The sequence below is a fragment of the Corvus brachyrhynchos genome, unplaced genomic scaffold (assembly GCF_000691975.1).
Source record: "Corvus brachyrhynchos isolate BGI_N302 unplaced genomic scaffold, ASM69197v1 scaffold60, whole genome shotgun sequence".
NCBI lineage: Eukaryota > Metazoa > Chordata > Aves > Passeriformes > Corvidae > Corvus > Corvus brachyrhynchos.
In genome coordinates, this window is record NW_008236767.1 from 5,583,579 (window position 1) to 5,599,208 (window position 15,630).

The following is a 15,630-nucleotide window of genomic DNA, read 5'->3' on the forward strand; positions in this document are numbered from 1 at the left end:
CCCCCCCCCCCCGGGGCACGAGGAGGCGGAGCTGCGCCTGGCAGACACAGCGGGCTCCGCGCCCACATCTCCTATCAGTTCTTCAGCGATAAAAATCCCGGGACGGGCGCCGGGAACCCCGCCTGGGCACGCTGGGATGGAGGCGCCGCTTCCCATCGCAGGGGAACAAGCGACGCGCGGAGCCTTCGGCGCCCTCCCCATCTTGGAAGAAGGAAGCCTCCCTGGGACGTGCTTCCAGTCAATTCATGTCTACGTTGATTAAGGAAACTTTCCGACAGGGTCATTGACTGCTAAGTTAAGAAAACGTACTGGTTTTGCAAAGGAAATAACCTCTTTAAAAAGTTTGAGAGACTTGGGTGTCACATAGACTTGGGATATAATTAAAGCCGAACACAGATAGAACGTGCTAATATGGCTAAATTCAGCAGAGGAAACCTGAAATGTAATAAATATCCTTATGTTGTACTGTTGTTCACCCTATTCCTTATATGGTGGAGGTCTTATTTAGAGTGATAAGACCAACAGGTACCAGTTTTGAAGTTCAGAAAATGGTTAACCCAACCCGTTTAAGACAGGTGATTGAATTTCATTGATTTGATTTGATGCAGAACAAGACATTGGCTCCCATGAAGTAAAATGCATGACTGCAGTACATTCCTTCCCACACATGTTCTGTGCTGTAGCTGTGGTCCAGGGGAAGTAGATGCAAACCTGCAAAAAAAGCATCCACCTGTGATGCTTTTTCTGTTGGCTTCTGGCTTCTATGGCACAGGACACATTTGTTCAATTACAGCTTTTCTTGTGAGGGAAGAAAAACTTGATATTCCTTGCCTAGCATGAAGCAGCAAATCATTGGAAAAGTGGTTTTGCTAGTAGAGAGCTTGATAGAATGCAGAGAAAAAGTATTTAAGAGACAAAAGTACATTTAGATGACCGGGGCAGAGAGAAGAAGTGTTGTACCTAACACTTACCAGCCAACACCAAATGCAGCTGAAATTAGGTTGTTTCGTTTGCATGTGGTTTTTTTCCTTGTGTTTGCATGATGGTGTACTACCATCCAAAGGGTCTGGACGGAAATGCAAGAACTAAAATTATTACTGAAGAACAGAACCAGAATGAAACAGCAACATGATAATATGGATATTGAAAAATACACTGGAATAAAAGGTACTGAATAGCATTGGGTGGAAAAAATAAAAAAGAATTGCATTGCTATCTTTGCTTTTCCTTCTCATTATTTTTTTCTTGAGAGTCATCTTGAAGAAAAAGTGGTATGTGGCTTTTTCAGAGTATTTTTAGGAATCTGATATGAGTTTCCATCAGCAGATTTGCATATGAAGGGAGATTTCTAATAATAGACAAAACTACTCTGAGGAATCCATGTCATTACATGAAATCAAAATTGAAGCATTTGGATCTCAGGGAGTGGGAAAACATAATAAAGAGATGCAAAATTTCAACAGCCTGGAATTTTTAGGGGAAATAATGGTCAAAAAGTTTAGAAAGTTTCCAAAATTCCTACAGATACCTAGTGTACAATGTGTATTATCATGACCGTAAAGATTCTATGAGAAATGGAGCAAAAGGAACGGATTGGTATAATAAACTGTGCCATGTGAATCAGAAGCATATGTTAAACTTCAGCTAAAAATAAAAGTAGCAACCAGGGTGAGAGAGATATAAAAATCTAATAGGGCTGAAAAAGTACTTTGGTCTAATTTTGAATTAAGGTAATGAGATGGAGAATTGGCAGATTGATAATAAAGATGAAGGAGGAGAAATAATAAAACAGGAATGAAAAATCAAGGTTCAGACATGGTAAGAATAGAAATTCAGTTAGTTTTGTCAGTCTATGCAAGAACAGTGTCTAGCAGATATAATTCCAGGCCCAGTAGTAAGGAATCTGTAGTAGCTTTGTGGAGTTCAGAATACCAGGTGACCAAAGAATAGCAAATTTAACACATATATTTGATAAATTAAGAATAATTAGAAGTCTCCTCTATTCTGCACTACCCAGTGTGTTCCAGATCAATATGTGTTAAGAAAATAGGAGTTCAAGATGTGGTAAACTCATTTCCTTTTCTAATTGTTAAAGCTGCTAAGCAGTCCTGCCAATGGCATGAAGCTATGGAAAGGGTAAATATAACCTTAGGGTTTATCTCACAAAGTTCCGGGTAGGATTAGTGAAGTGTTAAAGCCAACATTGAAAGCATGGTTGAGATCTTCTCTGAAATATTTTATTTAATTCTATTTCCTCCTTGTTTACGTAGATCAATTTAGATTGAAACAAGGACAGAAAAGAGTCCAAAGAATGAGGCAGAAGCATGTGGCTTATTTTAACCTATCACAATGAAATTTCAAATGGGATATATCTGTTGCTGTTAAATAATTTTGGGAGTAAGAGGATAAAAAAGTAACTCAGTTAAAGGTCTGTCAAAGCACAGAATAAAAGAGAGTTAATGGCCATATAACTTTGGCACACTTTATATTCCAGTAAGTTTTCCAGCAAGAAAAACTGAAGTTATGAATCTGTTTACAAGAGAAGTAATAGAGTTTCTACTGCTGTTTGAAAGTTGAAAATGAATAGGTTACAGAATTTGGCAATCACAGTCTGGTGTTGCTTGCATGACGCTGCAGGTGAGTTGTGCTTGGAGCTGGCACCCCTTCCTCAAGGATGATTCCAATAGAACGTGGAATGATTGATCCTGTTATTAGCTGGTCACTACTGGTGTTCCCTAGGGCTCAGTACTGGGGCCTGTCCTTTTTAATATCTTTATGGATGACCTGGATGAGGGGACTGAGTGCACCTTCAGTTCACAGGTGACACTAAGTTGAATAGGAGTGTTGATCTGCTGGATAGTAGGAAAGTTCTGCAGAGGGATCTGGACTGGCTGGATCGATGGGCCAAGGCAAATGGTATGAGGTTTGACAGGGCCAAGTGCCAGGTCCTGCCCTTGGGTCACAACAACCCCGTTGCAGCACTACAGGCTGGGGCAGAGTGGCTGGAAAGCAACCCAGCAGGAAAGGACCTGGGGATGCTGGTCAAATCTGGCTGAACATGTGCCAGCTTGTGCCCAGGTGGCCAAAGGGGTCAGTGGCATCCTGGCCTGTATCAGCAATAGTGTGGCCAGCAGGACCAGTGATTGTTCCCCTGTACTCAGCACTGGTGAGGTCACACTTCCACTCCTGTGATCCCTCTTCTCTCAAGCAACAAGAAGCATGAGACAGTGTCAAGTTGCTCCAGGGGAGGTTTAGATTGGATATTAGGAAAAAATTCTTCACTGAAAGGTTTGTCAGGCATTGGAACAGGCTGCTCAGGGCAGTGGTGGAGTCACCATCCCTGGAGCAATCCTGGAGGTATTTAAAAGACAAATAAATATGGTGCATATGCACATGTTTCAGTGGTGGACTTGGCAGTGTTAGGTTAATGCTTGGACTAGATCATAAAGGTCTTTTCTGCCCTAAATTATTGTGATTCTATGCCTAACATAAAATGACAATTTGTGTTTGGAGGCTATAAAGTTTCTTACAAAAAGAAACTGATTACTTGATTGTAAAGATGTGCCTCAGTCTTGCCTGCTGTCTCTTAATACTTGCTTGAGCATATATGCCAGAACCTAGACAGGATTAGTGAATGCTACTGACCCCATTCTGAAGCAATGGCAGCCTTTGTGGGTTCCTAGGATTGGATCCTATTTCAGCCAGTAATGTTGCAGAGTGATGGGAAGAGATGCTATCATGGAGGTCTCAATAAACTGAATTTGAATGCCTTTTTTTTTTTTTTCTTCAACATTGACGTTCTAAACATATCAATAATTGATGTTAAATGTGGGAATCAAGATAGTACCACAGATATGGGAATATTTGCAGGCAGGCTTGGAAGCTTTAGAGGTGGCTGCCAAGACAAAGAATAATTAGTTTTTCTTTTCTTGGAGAGATTTTTCACTGATGAAGATGAAGAAAATGAGCTTTTCCTTTAGATCCTGAAGGAAATACCTCCCAATAACATTCTTGGAAAGCTGTTATATAGATGGAATTTGCTGACTGTAGATCGTGTAAGAAACTATATTGCTCAGGAAGGGGAATCCAGACATTAAGTGTGAAAACTTGTTCTGTTTCTGCCTATGTAAAATCAGTAGAATCAAACCAAATTCCACCAAGGCTCAGCCTTAGCCTGTGCTTGCAAATATCGCTGCTGTCCTGGAGGAAAATACAAAGTCACTTGACATTAAGATTTAGTGGTCTAAAAACCAATTCAGTTCACTTGCCTGGAAGCAGAAAATATTAATCTGAGCAAAAACACAGAGTACTTACTCCTAGCTCCAGGAAGAGCTCCTTCATCCAGTATCTGTGTAAGCCATCCCTCTTACATATGCAAGAGGATGAGAGCCAAGGCTACTTTGCTGCACAAGCCTCCCTATTCCTTTTCCATATCCTCAATTTCATTCTTCTCTTCTACAGCTGCCAATGTGGGCTTGCTGGCTCCAGATTCAGAGCTAGCTACTGGCAGGGACAGTGGTGTCAGCTTGCAGGGCTCCTAACCACTGACCTCCTAACCACTGCAGCTGGAGGTTACCATTTGACAGAAGGGTATCCCTTCACCATACCACAGGTTTCCACCCTGCCTTCTTGTCATGCATACCTTACTAATGGTTTTCAGCAAATCTTTTGCTGATAGCAGAGATGTGACAAATCATCAGGAACTTTTGGGTCTCATCCAATCTGTAAGAAAACATGGTCTCTAGCAGGTACTGTTATCTCTCTTTTCTATATACCTTAATATTTTGAGAGTGTCCTCTGCATACTTTTCCAATGCATGTGCACTCTACTGACATTCATATCATTTTCCTGCCTTCCCTTTCTTTCTTACCTAATTTCAGTCTGCATTATTCCTAATCCCTATTTCTTTCCCAGCAGCAGTTCTTAGGCTGAGATTCTCTCTCTCCTTTCTACATCTTTTTCTATTCTCAACATTAATCCATCTCACTTGAACAAGCCCTGCCTTGTCTCCATCACCTTGGTTCCTAGTTTCTTTGCCCAGTTTATCACAGTGTCACCAAAGAAAGCTGCCCTCTGTGGTTAGGTGCACCCTTCCCAGCATCCTTTCATTGACCCCAAACTATTGAACCTCCACAGCCTCCTTGTCTGGAAACGCTGTTGTCATTCCCAGCTCTTTTACATACCATGGTTTGTTTGAAAAAAAAAGGCTGTTCCCCAGCTTCTTACCCACCCTTGTATCTGTCAAATCCCACTGATGTTTCATGATTCTCACCCAACCTTCACTGCTCCCTTGCTCTTCTCTTTCCCTCCAGTCTGCTGGAACTCAGCAGTTGCCATAAAATTTCATTGCCTGCTCTGATAGTCTTGTGCTGTTTATGTGCCTAGAGGCAGGGGAAATAGGATGAAGTTTTCTGTTTAATTATCATTTTTGTCTGATTAACGCTATATATTGAGAAAAACATAGCATAAAGAGGATAGAGTCTTTGCAGATCATAGAGTCATAGAATGGTTTGGGTTGGAAGGGACCTTAAAGATCATCAAGTTACAACTCCCCTGCCATTTAGACATTTAGATATTAAAAGGTGACACTTTTCTGAACATAAGCACACTACATTTTTTATGCTTCATGATAGGTCAGCCTAGATTCAGGTAAGAAATATATCTGGTGATTTCCCTCCATTCAGCCCATTGTGACAATGGACTATTTAGCGTTTGAGTCAATGGCTCAAAGGCTAAGTAAGCAGTTGGTAATGTAACCAAGAGCAACATATGGTTCAAAGGATAGAAATACTTAAAATTTGCCTCTAGACCATAACAACTATGTCACACACAACCTGCTGTCATAAAGACCAGAGAAGAGGGAGGAAGAAACAATTTATCCCAAATACAAACAGAGGTTCATAAATGTTTGCAGTAGTTGCACACTATTTCCGGGGTTGCAACACCCACGGTACCGCAGCAAAACCACGCATACATAGTTTCTCTGATAACTCAGTGCCATTCTGAGCAGAATGAACCAAGCCCAGTGTGATGTGAGCAGTCAAAATACTAGTGATGGCCATAAGTGTACATCTTTTATCAGGACTGAAGTGTATTTTATATACTTGCCCTGTGGTGCTGTTATTGAGAGACACATATGCAAATAATATGGCTATTAACTATTGCATGCACCTGAATACATGGTTATTTTCTAAACTTGTGTACATATAGATACAGTAGAGTATGGCCTTATCTCGTTAGACATTTTCCATTATGCAGGGTTGTAAGGCTCATCCCATGGCTGGACTCAGGTCTTCCCTTCAGAACAGTCTAATTGATGGTCCCATTTCTCCTGACTGATTGTGCACCACTTTGAGCATTACAAACAGCATTCGCCATCAAATCCCAAAATAAACATTGTAATATAACTTAGGTCCGGATTGTCAAGAGGTTGGACAGCTTTGCTCTAGTTATTACTTCATAAATACTGTAATAATAGCATTCTCTCTATTGCAAGCAGTTGAGTGGGTGTCTATGTAGCAATTGTCTAAGTGGGTAGAATTTGCACAGATGAAAATGAAGTAAATGAGCTGTAATATCAAGTGTGGGTGACACCCTTTCCCCTTGCCCACGCAGGAGCTACACACCGAACAGGGCAGCCTTCTGAAGGGCTGGAAGGTCACAAAACCTTACAGGAGCATGGGTTTTGCTGAATGGATCTGTGTAGGATGCTTTATGCTTCAGGAATTTAAGAGGAAAGTACTTGTTTTGGTCATTTATGAAACTGTAACTTCAAATATTCTGCCTAAAATGAAAATTTTATGAGTGTTTTCTTCTGCATCATTAAGAAAAGGTTATGTGAATTATGATCTTGACTAAGCCACAGCAGATAGAAAACACTAAAGCCTATTTGAGGGATTTTTTGGTTTGGATTTTTTTTGTTGTTGTTTTTTTGTTTGGGTTTGGTTTGTTTTTTGGTTTGTTTGGTTTTGGTTTTTTTTTTTTTGAGAGAAACCACAGTTCTTCTCATAGGGGAATATATTTAAAGACAAATGAGAAAATATTGTAACATAATTTTAGATTACAGGAGTGTTTCATTCTTAAATAAAACCAGAAAGCCCAGCCAGAAATGTGACAAACATCCCAGGTAGGTTAATGAGGAGTCAGAAGCTGCAGTCAAGTTTCTTACTGGGGCAGTTTTTCTCATGGTAGAAAGTACAACAAATTAATGACTCAATAACATGCTTGGTCCAGTGTCACTAAGGCATTTGAACCATCTCTTCAGTAAGCCACAGAACTGGAAGGGAGTGGGTCGCCTCAAGAGGGGATCAGATCCATCCCCTTGCTTATGGCAGTGCTGCTTGAGTCCATGTCTTCACAGATGTTTGTCTGCATCAGTCTAAAAAAAAGAATCTAGTGATAGAGATTGCCCCACAACACTCCAACATGATAATTGATATTACTATTTTGTTATGAGTCTGCTGTAAAGCAAACAGGCATTTCAGGAGATAGAGGATTGGAAGGGACTGAAAGATGATAAATAAAAGCACTTTAATATTCCAGTAAAATTACTAGTAATCAGAGATACACATTTTCTTGGTTGCAATTTTAGATGTTCAATTCATGACAAAAAAAAATTTAGGAGCTCTTCAGGAGCATGTAAAATCAAATAATTTTCACAATTAAACAATAATAAATCATTATTTCAAGTAATTTTGCAAAGGCAGTGCTGTTAGCTGAAAGGAATCTGAAAAATGGGGCAAGAATTTAAGCTTGTATTTTAGTAACAAGAAAGTGAATCAAAACCATCATACTTGCTTAATTAGACTGGCTTAAATCTTTTATCTCCCCTGCATGTTTTTCAGTCTTCTTTTCCTTTTAGAAAAAGTGACAAAGTGCTTCTTGAACTTAGTTCTTTTTTCTGGATTTTCAATTTCTAGATTTTCAGTGATCAGCCACACTTTGTATCTAATCAAATGAGGATTTTTCAATACCTCTATGACTAGTAATGAATTAAATAGCTGATTTACAACACAGTGATTTTATTGTATCTTAGATTTACTGGTATCTAAGGTTACATTGTGTCATGGTTTAACCCCAGATGGTAACTGAGCACCACGCTGCCACTCTTCACTCCACACCCCTGCCCTACAGGTGGCAGGGGGAGGAGAATCAGAAAAAGTCAAAACCTGTTGCGATAAGAAGAGTTGAATAATTTAAATAAAGTAAATACCAATAATAACAACAATAATAGACAGGAAATGAAAAGGGACATAACAAGAAGAGGTAGAGGAATGAAACCCAAGACAGACAAGTGATGCTCACTACAGTTGCCCACCAGCTGCAACCAATGCCCAGCCCACCCCTAAGCTGGGATCAGCCCCTTCCAGCCTTAACTCCCCCCAGTTTATACACTGAGCATGACATTCTATGGTGTGGAACATCCCTTTGAGCAGCTCAGGTCAGCTGTCTTGTCCATTCCCCCTCCTGCTTTCTTGTGCACCTGCTCACTGCCAGAACATGGGAAACTGGAAAGTCCTTGACTTGGGGTAAAGCCCTGCTTAGCAGCAACTAAACCATCACTGTGTTATCAACATCATTTGCATACTAAACCCAAAACACAAAACTGTACCAGCTACTAGGAAGAAAATGAGCTGTATCCCAGCCAAAACCAGGACATGGTTGTAGCTGCAGTGGCCACTAACTAAAAACCTTTTAAAACCCCAAGTTTTTTACTTTGTTAAAAAATTAATTCAACATGATTCTAAAATAGAGTCATCCAAGAAGGAAAAAATACAATCTTTTACATGTTTCAGAATAAAATCTGAATTGACTGGATCTACTGCAATGTGTTAAACTGCACTCACTTCACTCACTGTGCCACAGATATATTTAGTAATGCTGCCAATTCAACAGAGCAGGATCCTTGGTTCTCATCCACATTTGAACTCTTTTTACACTGCTCTAGCAGAGTGAGGATACCTGAAAAATCTACTTACTATTCATATATCTCTAGGGCTTCCTTACAGACTTAGAATCTAAAATAAGATTTCTCTAAAAATATCTAGTTTACATTTAAAATGCCGTTCACATAATGAAAACGTAACTCATTTTAGATGCAGTTCATTTTAAAAATATGTACTGTATTTTCACACATATTCATTCCCGTGCCCAACATGTGAATGGGCCTATGCTTGGCCACCTCAGATCAAATAATCTGAATCAAATAATCAAATAATCAGATAAAAAAAATCCTTCTCCTACTTTCTTCTGAGGGTATTTTGTATTACGTACTGCTTTGCTTTGTTTGAGGATTGAACCAATTTCCTTTTTCTGTCTGGATAACTAGAGGGTTTTTTCCAGAGTTCATGAAATGCTTTCCTGGAAGATATTTCTGGGTATGGATTCTGAGCCACAGAACAGTCTATTCAAGTCACTGACCAGTAGGAGATAGAAGCATGCTGGCCTTGATCAGGACAAATCACTTTGATGTAGTTGTTTCTTTTGCCCCTTGTTATGGTAATACTAATAGGAGCTAAAAAGTACTGGCCAAAGATATTGTCATCACTGATTGCTGGCTTGGTCTATGAGAAAATTATGGAGTCTTGGTCAATCCAATATGTTCTTGCACGTTGTGATTAAAATTGTACTTGATAAACAGCCACATGAAATTAAAAGAGAGAGTGACTTCTCCCAGCTGCAGTCCTTAAAAGTGCATCATCTTTATGGATATTTGCTTTTTGCCTTTCCTCCTTTCTCTTTCAGAATCTGCTAAGAATCTGGATTCTGGGATTTTGGCATCAAGAGAGAGTTTGGCTGATGCCAGACATTTTCCATCCCACAAACTCATGCAGTGGGCGTGAAGGGAGCAGGAGAGATCATGATCGACACACTTTAGAGTGAAAACTCTCCAAGCTCCTCATCAGAGATGCAAACCTGGATCACACACCTTCAAGACTCCAGTTGCTTTGCTGCTCAGAACACCTAACAGTTGGCATAGTCTGGCTAGTTCTTAATGCAGCAGCAGCTTTGATAGAGGACAGACTCAGGACTGTCTCATGTCGGAAATGGTCTTACCCTACTGACCTTTGATGGCCAAGGAAAAGTTTGTTAATCCCTAAGGAGTGAAATAATTCTGTTGGAAGATGATAAAAATATCTATATGTTTTTAAATGCTCTGTTATTACCTCTAATTGTTAGGTAAAAGGCAACTGCACTCCCTGATGAATTGGTCATGGTATTACAGATTTAATCTTGAATTAATAGCCTCTTTCATCTGCTACCCTAGGGCTTGAGACTGCCTGTGTGCTACATGGCTCAGCTGAGATCACTCTTGTTTCCAGCCATCAGGAGTACTGGTTGTCCACATAACTCCAAACCTAACAACAGAAATTGCAAACAACCTACCATTGCTCCTGGTAGGATGTCCTTACTCCTGTTGTCCTCAGGTAGGAAGCCATTGAAATTTTTACCATTTTTATTTGTGAATATGTGGTTGAATTAATGAGTTAAACAGTACCTGAAAAAAAACCAGAGGATATTTGCTGAGCAATGTGTGCAGTTAAGCACAGCTGTCATTACACTGATGTTTTCTACAGCATCATGAGCTATAGGTAAATTGCTAGATAGCCTACACTGTTAACAGGACTTTCAGGAGTTCTGCCTTCTGGTAATAAAGTCCAAAGACCCCTAACAAAACACTTGTTTCCTATACCCTGTAGGGATTTCAGAACAGTGTCTTTGAATCATTCACCAAACAAGGCAGTTCTGCTACATGTGCAGCTGAAAGTAGTCAATAAGAAAAAAGACAGTGTTTGTACAGATTTTTCTTTTCTTGGTTCTCTTGCCTCAGTGATGTGGCTCCATGAGATGATGCCTCAGTGAAAAAGCATCTCCTGACCTTCACAAACGTGGTCAGTATGAGAAGCTCTTTAAAGTCAGGGAGTCCTTTGAGATTCAAAATCCCTTTTTATCCTGCTCAGAACTGACCAGGCTTATTACAGTAAAAGTGAGAGAACAAACCACTAATTGATTTCACATCTGTGGGTCAAAACCATCTTTAAAACCAATAGGAGTGTCATTTGCCTAGACACTATAAGTCATAGAGCAGATATTAAAGTCCAACTTCATAAACAACTTAATCAAAGTTATTAAAAATAATTAACTCTTGCATTAACACCACCCAGATGTGGAAATAATATTGTTAATCATCCTGGGTAGAGCAGTGCTGGTAAATAAATACGCAGTGCTTGCGTAACAGTTGACATTATACAGAGCCTTTCTGCATCAATATTTTTCTTTATCTATTTTATGTATGTCTAGATACAGACTAAGGTTTTGGGGGTTGTTCCTTTTCTAAGAAGAATTTAATAAAAATCCCTATTTAAAAACAAGTTTTTAGAATAACAATGATGTTAAAAGGATTTTTAGTTCCTTTAGTGTCTTGATGCATCTGCACCCACTTGCTCCAACTAATACGTGAATCCTATGAAAGGAAAATTATGCCTTGTTCATCTACAAAAGAGATCAGGTAATGTTGTAGTAGTGAGCCTGAGATTGGCAAGTTGTGACTTTACATAGGAAATCTTAACATTCTTTCTCTTTAGCCCTTGTTTGTATAAATTACTTGTACCTGGCACCAGATGCAGTAAAGGTAGCCTGACTTATGTCTAGAGCTGGAAAAATCTAGTAAGGGAGTTGCTCACAGCATAAATGGAGATTCTGAGGGAAGTTAGAGGCAGTTTGAGTAAAATTTTTGATCATACTGGACATCTGCTAGGTTAGAAAATCATGTTCTATTGACATGCTACTATTACTGTGTAAACTTTGTAGGAGTCCCCCAGGCATATCCAAAAGTTATGCATATGATGATAACTGCCACTCTTCCCAACCAGTTATGAAAATAAATCTTAATTTAGGAGGGTAAAATGTCTTTTTCGTCTCTGACAATTATGGCAACAAATGGTTCATCAAGATTTTGAAAAATAAACATCCAGGTACTGCAACAGTGGTCTGAAATTTTGAAAAAGCAGTGCTGAGACTCATAGCATCCTGATATCAGAATATCCACCCTATTATTGTCCTCCTAAATTATCACATCATATCCAAATTCTGTGCAGGTCCACATAAAATCCAGTGGAATTCTTGTTAAAAAAAACCCAAAACAATCAAACCAACCTGAGATATATAAAATTACAAAAATACAATGCAGAGACCCAAGAGGTCATCTTGTCTATCCCTGCTCTACAGGAAGTTCAGCCATCTCTCATTTCTCTGAAGGACAGTCATTTCACATGCAGTCCAGAGGGATCAGGATTCAATCCCATGACTTCCCCTGTAAGACCTAGGGTCTGCCGCTAGAACCCATTAACTGAAAGTATTTCCCTATATTACCTTGCTTGCAAGAAAGCATTTGTAATTCTTCAGTATCAGCACCTTGGCTGGCAAAACCTTACCATATATCTAAATATATCTGAATATATTTAGACCATATGTCTAAATATATATGGCTTGAATTAGTAAAAGTGTATTTTCAAGTTGCTCTTTGACTGCCAGTTCTGCAATGAGTTCACAGATTTTTCTGACAAGACTGGTTGATCGGTTTCCTGATTAATTGCATAGCCATAACAGAGTTGCTTTGCTTCTTTCTCTTCCCCAGAACGTGTCTTTCTAATTTCTAGTTTGGGGAACTTTTTTCCAGTCTTCTTTGTGCTTTTAAACTTTTTTTTGTCTAAGGCATTTTAGATAGATAGTATTGACTTCTTGAGGTACATGCTCATGAAGCCTCCATGGACGCCTTCATGGACCTTCATGCAGCTCTACTGTCAAGACACTGATCTCAGTCCTTGAGCTCCTAGAAAGTAAAAATTACTCCTGAAGGTAAGTGGCATTAGACTTTGCAAAATGGACAACATATGCTCTCTAAGAGAAAAGATCTCCAAATATATTTTGTGGAGGGCTAGAATATTACTTTTACTCCACTATTGCTTAAAATATTTTTGAGATCATGAGATTTTTGAGATCATCCTGAGATCATGGCAGTTTCTCAAGCAAGGGTCTTGATAAAGAACAACTGATGGAGTGACCTTACATTCCTTTTAATATGCCAGTAGAAGAGAAACCAAGTGAATGGTTGCACTTTGCATGGATAGTTCTTCTCCAACATGTAATATCTTATCAGAAGTGTGAACATAGTTGCCTGAGTTTTCACAAACTAAATCTGGAATGCATTTTTAACTGGTTCTAATGAAATGCAATTCTAGAATGTCTTCTTTTTTTTTTAATCTTCTATAAGTTCACATCCTCACTTCTCACACTATTATTTTTTCCTTAGCAGTTAAGTGCAGGAGTAAGATTAATGTCTACTGAAAGTATCTTTTAAGTTCGGTAATCATAATTTCTATACTGGTATAATGTGAGGTTTTCATATACAGCTCCACCTTCTTTTGCTTTCCTGCTTGAAGAACACTGTTTCAATTTTTAAATTCTGTCTTCCTTGTAACTTAAGATAATTAATTTAATGCTTGGTATTTTCTGTCACTTTTCCTCACATTAAATAGCATTGAAGATTAATTGCTAAGTAAAAGCAAACACAGACAACTTACTCAGGAGAAAAGATAAGGGTCACTTCATCTGCCATATGAACAAACCACATTAGAATTTGGAACAAATGCAAACAGGAAAAAAAAAAAAAAACCTAGCAATAAATCCTTTTTTTTTTAAAGTGGGTTTTTTAACTTTTGGCAAAAAAAATTGATCTGGATGGTTTTTTCCTGCTCAAAGAATATATGTAAGCTGGGTGGTTCTTCCTCGGTGGTTTTCTTTTTACACTATTCCTTGGTCTGTAGAGAAACTGCAAGAGACACGAGGCTGCCTGGTTTCTCAGAACTACTTCAAAGTCCAATGCCTCCTGTCCACAGGGGACCTATGGTCACCCTTGCCACGGAGAACAGAGATCCAGAACTACAGCTAGTGATTTTCTTTACCCAAGGAAGAGCAGTAATGTCTCTGATGGAATGCTTTTATCTCATTCAATCTTATTCAGATGAAAAAATATTTTACAGCTAGTCTAGAGTATGCATCTCTTTGACAGCCTCAGACCTTAGACTTAAACATTCTCTATTCAAACTCTGAATGTTAGCCAAATTGTGTAGTTTATTGAAAAAACACCAGAATTTTATCTGGAGAGTTGAAAAACTAGAGGGATCAAATAAGTGCAACAGAAATACACTGTAACTTCATCTCTACCTCTTTTACTCCTTGAAATATCAACTCCTTTTAAAATCCATTATCTGTTTCCAGCTAACCACTGGATTAACTACTCTTCTCCTAATTCTGTTTTCAAATATCTCCCATTTGCTTGTCCAAGTATTTTGAGGGATTCAGAATAGCAGTTCACAGCTTTGTGGATACTGGTAGCTAATTCAAGCAGGAGGTGTGTTGGTAATGAGCCATGGTTGGTACACTAGGTGACATCCTTCTTGAGAAATGCAAGATGTCCAGAAGGTAGGCTGTATGTCCAAATCAAACTTGCTTTGTTGCAGCATCTTTCCCTCACACCTTGCCAATGATTAAGTTTTCTCAGTCTGTTTTGTCAAGGCGAGCTGGATCAAACAAATCTGAACACATAAAATTAGGTGGGATAAATATTGCTGTCTTTCTGTTTCATTTCCACAGTGTTCAGCAGAGGTGAAATTTGTACTTTTCAGGGAAGAAAACAGAGCCGTCAGTGTGCAGAATAACTCTAACAGAACTAAGCTATTCAACTGCCATTTGTGATCTAAAAACACAGAATTGAAAAGATCTGTATGAATCCAGTCTCCAGAAATCTCTGGAACAGGCAGACAGTTACTGAAGAAGCCCATAAATCATCTACTCTAGTTGCAATGGCACATGATGCTTCCACATCAGCTAGCTTAAGAATTTTAATGAGAGGTCAAGAGCCATAGCAATTAAGTGTCACAGGACTAGAACAGGACAGATTAAGGGAGTTGTCAATGACAGTTATCTGCAACAAGAAGGAATTTGTTGAAGAAAACTCACAGGTAGTGGGAAACACCTGTTGTCTGTCCCTGCCAGACTGACTTTAGGAAAGATTCTCTGTTGACTGCAATTCTGGCCAAAGAGGTTAATGCTGGACATTTAAGGGGTACACACTGGCAGTTTTAATGTCAATAGAAACACAAAGGTATTTTGTCCAGCAAGCCCAGGGTTAGGAAAGAGATGGAAAGATTAGGAAAGAGGCAGGAAGAGCCTCCTGTTCTACTCCAAAGACAAGCAGCAGAAACTGACACATAGATCAATATAATGTTTGAATTTTTTTACACAAATGTAAATAAAAGTCCCTTTTTCTTACTCTTTCAGAGGTAGTAACACATGCAATATGTAAGAACTTAATTTTCTCCCTGAGAATTTTCTGTATAATCTTTCCAAAATGTTTCAAACTCAGTTTTAAAACACTTTAGGTTTTTCACATTCAGGACATTATTCCAGAACCATGTTTTCTGATACTGCTTCCAATTTACATGTATTTATTACCAAGATAAGCATTTTATCTTGTGACAGCATTGCCCTTTAACTTAAACAAATCTCCTTCACGCTCAACTTTCTATGTGGTGGGGCTTTTTTTCTTTTATTTTATCTAGATCAAAG